General features: G+C 43.2%; 1 long non-coding RNA gene across 1 annotated transcript; it reads left to right on the forward strand.

Annotated features, from left to right (window-relative positions):
• Positions 1-3518: 3518 nt before the first annotated feature.
• LOC140617891 (uncharacterized) lies at positions 3519-5599 on the forward strand. Its single transcript, XR_012018040.1, has 3 exons — positions 3519-3688; positions 4586-4735; positions 5359-5599. It is a non-coding gene; the product is annotated as an uncharacterized lncRNA (long non-coding RNA).
• Positions 5600-7034: the final 1435 nt, after the last annotated feature.

Genomic DNA, 7034 nt, shown 5'->3' on the forward strand with positions numbered 1-7034 from the left:
TCTGCCAACACCTACCATCTCAGTTCCAGTTGGAAGAAGAGCCACTGAGCAGTGCTGGGTACACAGCCTCTGTTAAAGTATTGTAAGTAGAGGTGCACTAAATTACAGAAGTGTTTATCTCCCAATCATACATGTTGCTGGACCTTCTGTGGAAATATCTGATTGGACAATGAGTGAGTTGGTTGGAGTAAGATGATCGGGCCTGGACATGCTTCCTCACTACTGGTCACCCTCATCCAGAAGCTGTGACATGGAACAGATTAACCAAAATCCTGGCCAAAGAAGCAGGAAGCATAAGGCAATGTCCTCCTATCTCCATACCAAGACTGCCATTTAGGACAAAAACCCAAACACCAATGTGAGGGGCTCACTTTTCTTCCTTTGCTCTCATTCAGTTCCCCCAAAGGGTCATCCATTGGTTTGTTCATCCCTCCTTTGTCCAAGGTCCAGACTATTGCCTACTTCGTCTGGCCTTTCCATTGGTCCCTTGAGGCAGGCAGGCCCAAAGAGTCTTGGGCTCCACCTACGTCCCCAGTTAGCAAACCTCTTTGGAGAAATTGCTTAAAATGGGTAACTCCTCATCTTACAGAAAGAATTTCTGTTCCCATTAACAGGGATCAGGGTGCTATTAAGTTTGGCTGTCCCTAGAGCTCCCTGACTTTTAACCACTTGACTTGCCATAAGGTAGTCACCCAGGCCTCTTATTTTTAAGGAGACTGGCAAATATAGTCTAGCTTTATTCCCAAGGAGAACAGAAAGCAGGATTTGGTGAACACATGGTCTGTCTCCATATGCAAAGTCAAGCTCCTCAAGGAAGATCCAAGAGCCTGGCCTCCATATCACTGTCCAATTGAACAAGTACCCCTATGGTAAGAAGCTGGCAACCCCTATCATAGAGAAAGGGTTCCTGCCCTCAGGGTTGGCACCCTGAGCTTCCAGAATGATTCTTCCTTCTGGCATCCCAGTATCTTCCTATTCCTGCCTGTTTTGTCTGCCTGCCAGCTTTTAAAAAAGATTTTATTTATTAATTCATGGGAGACACACAGAGATAGAGACACAGGCAGAGGGAGAAGCAGCCTCCTGGAACCTGGGGATCACACCCTGAGCTGAAGGCAGACGCTCAACCACTGAGCCACCCAGGTGTCCCTGTATGCCTGGCAGTTTTATCTGGTAATAATACTCATATCCTGTGGTAATGTGAGGCAGATTTTCGAGCCCATACTGTTCCCCTAGTTTATATTTGAATTTCTACCATTAGTATCTTGAAGGTCATTTTAATGATGTAACTTCCCTTGGATGAGGGGATTATAAAGTCCCTACAACGTGTTCATCTCTGTGCCTCTGCCTGGTCTAGAGAATGAGATATTCTCATTTAGATGGGATGAGTCAGCACCTCACACTTATCAACTATAGAGCCCATGGAAAGGTTCCACAATGGAATATAGGATAGACCGAGGCCAGGCAAGGGACTAAGGCCTACCAGAACACTGGTTAGTGCCTTAGAGCTCAGGGTAAGAAAAAGGCACAGGGACTCAGGGGCTCAGGGAACCATCCTGCAGGAGTGGGGCTTTGTCTTGATCTTCAGGGATAAGGAGCACTTGGAATTCTATTGAGTGAAGTGGCTATTCCTTCCAACAAAAATAGTAGAGAAGAATAAAAGGTTAGAGACCCCCATGGGAAGGATACAGAAGGAAAGTGTTGTCCCTTTGGGTATCTTGGGTATTATGGGGAAGGGAAAGTAGTTTCTCTCTATCCTTCTGGGTTCCTAGCTGAGACCTCTGCAATAAAAGATAGATTAGGAGGAGTTAAAAAAAAAACAGAAGTGAACTAAATGCGTATCTACAGTAACATGAGACAGACAAGGAAAACTGAGTAGCTCCCTGAAATGGCCCTAGTCATCTCTTTAAATATCATCCTCAGCTAAAGACAAAAGATGTGGAAAGGAAGGAGCCAGCCAGTTATGGGAGGTCACCAGGAAAGGCAGAGTTGTTGTTGCCTTATGCCAATCTCATTCATAAGGTTTTACTTTTTAAGAAAATATTTCAGTTAGCAATCTGGGGAAGATACTGATAATGCATAATATGTGTAAATGATGTAAGCATGAAATAAGATTAAGTTTGATGCAGTGACTATATATCCTCTCACCTGGATGCACAGACAACTTAAACATTTTTCCATTCACAGTTCTTTAGAAAATGTTTTTTTAAAAATCTGGGTAGGTGTGAAGTGCGTAGAGTCAAACTGTTACCTATAACCTCCTCCATTCCATCCACACTTGGATTTTTTTTTCTCCATCAGTGTGGTGGAACTTCCCTGTTACAAGCCTGGACTTCCACAAAGCTCTGTCACCTGCAGGTTGTTGTCTAAATGAGTGTTCTCCAGTGGCTCCTGGACTGTGGCTGAGGAGGAATAGAGCCAGTTCTCAGGCCACTTCAGGGTCCCATGCCAAGGCTGAAATCTCCATGCCTATGACCCAACCCATGGCTGAGACTCCTCTTGGGTCCCTTGGCATATGGTGCTGGATCCACAGCTTCCACAAAGGTACTTTTGTCTGTGAGTGGATTCCAAATGTTGCATGTTGTGTATGGGGTGGGGGGGCAGTCAAGACGGGAGTCTTATTCAGCCATCTTGCTGATGTCACTCCCAAAGAGTACCTTAATGAAATTGAATGATATAGAATTATTGTATCTACAAAAACTATTAGTATCCTTATTTTTTATTTTTCAAAGTGTAAATTCAGTATCATTTAAATATGAAATATGCTGGTATCACTTAAGAGCTAATTCTTGCGGAACCCAGAAAATTTTGGGGAAATTCAGGCTTAGAAAAAGTTGTCCACTTCAAATTTTATAATCAATTTTTAAAAGTCTCTGGTGATTTTTAAATTTTAATTAACTCACATTTATAGACAGCCTTTTCTGAAAAGACTATATTCTATATTTATTTAAGGGAGGTAGGGCATTGGTGGGTGGGGGGGAGCAGAGAGAGAGGGAGAGGCAGACTCATTGCTGAGCAGAGAGCCCAGCAAGTGGCTCCATAGCAGGACTCTGATATCAGGACCTTGAGATAAGAGCCTAAGCTGAAAGCAGACACTCAACCAACTGAGCCACTCAGGTACCCCCATTTACTGATATTCTTAAATGGCTTTTAAAGTATACCAAAACACTTCAATAATAAATATGTATGATTTGGGGGGTTCAACTCTAAAGATATCTTTCATGAAAGACAAATGACATTATTATCTATCTAGGTAGTGGATAACTGATTATATCTGATTAGTTTTCTTTATGCTTTTCTGTGTTTTTCAAATCTCTAAATTAAATAATGATAAAATTATAAAGAATTCATTTCTGCAATGAGAGAAGTAGAAAGCATAAGACAAGAAAAATACCTCAGGAGATGGCAGTGCCCAGCCAAGGAGTGGTGCTTGGAGGAGATGAAGCAGAACCAGGTGGGGCAGTGAGAGACCAGTCACATGTTCTCCAAACTCCACATCCCAAAGCCCTTCGCTACCCCCTGCAGGACCTGGTAAAATACTGGGTCTGCTGCCAGGCTCACATTCAGACATCCAGAGTTAACATCATGAATTGGTTGTTTCTCCAGCTTGTGATACTCTACTGCCTGGTCATCATGCCAGTGACAGGAAATATGAGAGAAAAAACTAGGAAAGTAACTCGTCCACATTTCAGTAGGTATTTTGGTGGAGCTTCAATCTGAAGAGGGGCTAGAAAACAAGGAGTCAGGTACTGGCATAATGAAAATGTTGGTTCTTTTTTTAAGCCAGGATACCTAAGGAAAGCTGAATGTGCAGTTCTCAAGTTTCAGGGACTCCTGATGTGACAAGTAATGATGTTTTTCTGTATGTTGTGGGGACTGTGGTACTACATGATGTTTTTGTTGAGGAGGACCTGTAGCCATGGAAGGCTGCATGGAGAGTGCCTAGGTTGAACCACCAGGAGTTTGCATCCTCCACTCAGGAGTTCCAAGGATGAGCAACAAATTGAGCAAGGGAGATTAATTATTTCTTGAAATATGCCTTTTCTTTGCCGAATTGAGTATTTTAGAACATTGGGTGTGGGGAAGAGAACTGAAATGGATCTTGACCAAGAGAAGTTTGGAATGGCTGGGGTAAAGAATTGAAGTTAGCAGAAATGAGGGGAGAGTAGTGGATCCATACTGGCTGGCAAAGGTTTCTGAGGGACAGCTGGATTTGGAGGATTGTCTCAGCCAGACAGAGAAAAGAACGAGACAGTTCTTCCTCTCCTTTGGGACCCTGTTCCTCTCACACTGTAAAATGAGAGCAGGAGACCAGAGGATCTCTTGGGCCTCTTTGTTCTGAGAACTGGTTTCAGGACTCAGGTCATGTGATGTTGAATTCCATGGAGGTGGCCTCATGATTGCTGGGTTTGTTAGGGGGTGAGATCTGGATTTTGACTCTGGGAATGGAAAAGGCCTCCCAGATCCCTGGGCAGGGAAAAGAAGAAGAGAAACCAATGGAGGTGATGCTGGGGACATACAGGAGCTGATAATAGTGAGAAAAATATCTTCCTCTTCTTGGAGTCACTGCTTATGTGTTCCTTCCTAGTTAACCCCAAAGATGCACTATCAGATTGCCCGAACCTGCCCAACTACTATGATTGCAGGAAACAGTGCAACTCTTATTCAGGTTGTAATACTGACAGTATATGCTGCTTGTCCATCTGTGGAAACATCTGCATGAAAATCCGAGGACCTGGTAAGATATAAGAATCACCCCTCTTTTGCCATTTGGTTTTGAAAGACCATGGAACCCCTAAACGTGAGGGAAAGTCAAAGGATACTATGCCTCCCTAGTCTCGGTACCCGTTCCAACATGGAGATCTCCACCCCTTCCTCCCAGTCCAAGCCCATTTTTATTGCTCACTTTCAAGGCTGCTGAGTTGTCCAAAACTCAGGAGATCTGGACTCCTGACTTAATACGTATTGCCCGGACTCACTGGACTTAATACATACATATAGCCTGAGCGAAGCCTTGTGTGGGCATCTCCTTTTTTTTTTTTTTTTTTTTTTTAAAGATTTTATTTATTTATTCATGATAGTCACAGAGAGAGAGAGAGAGGCAGAGACACAGGCAGAGGGAGAAGCAGGCTCCATGCACCGGGAGCCCGATGTGGGATTCGATCCCGGGTCTCCAGGATCGCGCCCTGGGCCAAAGGCAGGCGCCAAACCGCTGCGCCACCCAGGGATCCCTGTGGGCATCTCCTAAACCACAGAAAATATCCTGCCCCTCGGGTTTGGGAGGATCTGTTACTCTCACTCTCAAAGAACTGTGTTTCAGCCAACTGTGGCCACTGAATATCTATCCCTTTTTGCTTCCAGAGACCAGCACTGCAAACAACAACCCCAGAAGCACAATGGTGTCTAATGCTGTTCCCTTGAACTCCAGTAGAGATGTCCAAGGAGCATCAGAATAATACTCCCTGATAATCAGTGGGACCATTGTCTTGTCTCAGTTGGGGGGTTGGAGGGCAGGTGAGGGCAACATCTCCCCTACTTGCCAACCCTCTTCTCTGAACCATTGTATTATCAACCTCTACTCCTTCACAAATAAACAGTGGCAGTAACCCAGAACGTCTGACTCTTCTTCTGTAGTCCCACTACCATTAGCTTCCTCCACCTTAAGCCCCTAACCCCTGCCTCCCTGTGGATTTCTCAGCCCTCTCACCATTCAGAAGATTGAACTGAAAAAAAAAGAAGATTGAACTCATTAGCCAAGGCTCCTGGACTCTTTGTTCATTGACTATCATCTCTGAGGAATAACTGCTTATGTGTGGGATGTTCTTTTGGCTATAGGAAACACCATACCTCAGAGTTTCCCAGAATTTCTTGGTGCAGCCTTTCTTTCCTTATTTCAGGCCTGTGAATCTAGTAGGTCCCCACAAGTGGCTACCTTTTAACGAATCCAGAGATGTACAATCTTTTTTATAGGTGATAGCACCCACAGTCTAGAATTGAAAAGAAATGCCATTGGCCTATCCAAGCCCTCTCAGACAATGCCACTTTTTTTGTTTTTGTTTTTGATATTTGTTTTATATTTTCAGAAAGAACTTTTTTATTACTATAACTTGTAATGAGGCCTTGATTAAGCTCTTTCATTTCTATTCTCTTCTTTCTTTTCTTCTCATCTTCCTCTTTCTTTTCTTTCAAATCAATTAATTGATATACAGTGAATTATTAGCTTCAGAGGTACAGTTTCATGATTCATCAGATGCATATACCACCCAGTGCTCAAATAATGCCATATTTGTCAGCATTATTTACTCAATCACTTGAATCTATAGGAATTGAACTTGAAGATTCAAGTGTGAATACTCCTAGGAAGAAGAGGCAACCTTTAGAAGGTTATAGAGAATCTACATTGTGCTCAGGCTCATGGCAAGGACAACTTCTCATGTGCAGAGGTGTGACTAACTCTCTGTTGGCATATATGCCAAGTCTTATGACCCAAACAAGCAGAAACCAGGATGGGCCATGGTGAAAAGGGATAAATGGGATATATAGTTAGTGCCTTAAGGTATAAGTACAGAGAGATCATTATGTGTGTTGTGGTATCAGATTTACTGGAAGAAGAGATGCTTGATCCTACCTTGAGGGGTAAGGAGGAATTGGGGTAACTGAAATGAAAGTTAGTTTTCCTCCATGACAGGATTAAATATACACTGGGGGGAGAAGTAAGGGAATTTGAAGGATATAACAGATTGATATCAAATCTTCCTCCTGTCCCCGACACCACAGATGAAGTTGTGGGCAAGACTGAATTATGGGCTCTATGACCCTACCCTAGTAACTTGCCAACTCTAGTTTTTGATCTCTGTTGTTATACCCATGAATACTGCAGCACACACCTGCTAAAATTAACAAAGGAAAACCAATAGGCACAGACAAGTGGCTGAACCTACTCACGTCCACTCAGCAGATTGAAGACAAATAGATATGTAGACCTCATTGTCTACATGCCCCTGTACTTGAGTTTCCTGAAATGCATATATGTTAGG

This window comes from Canis lupus, chromosome 26, assembly GCF_048164855.1.
Source record: "Canis lupus baileyi chromosome 26, mCanLup2.hap1, whole genome shotgun sequence".
NCBI lineage: Eukaryota > Metazoa > Chordata > Mammalia > Carnivora > Canidae > Canis > Canis lupus.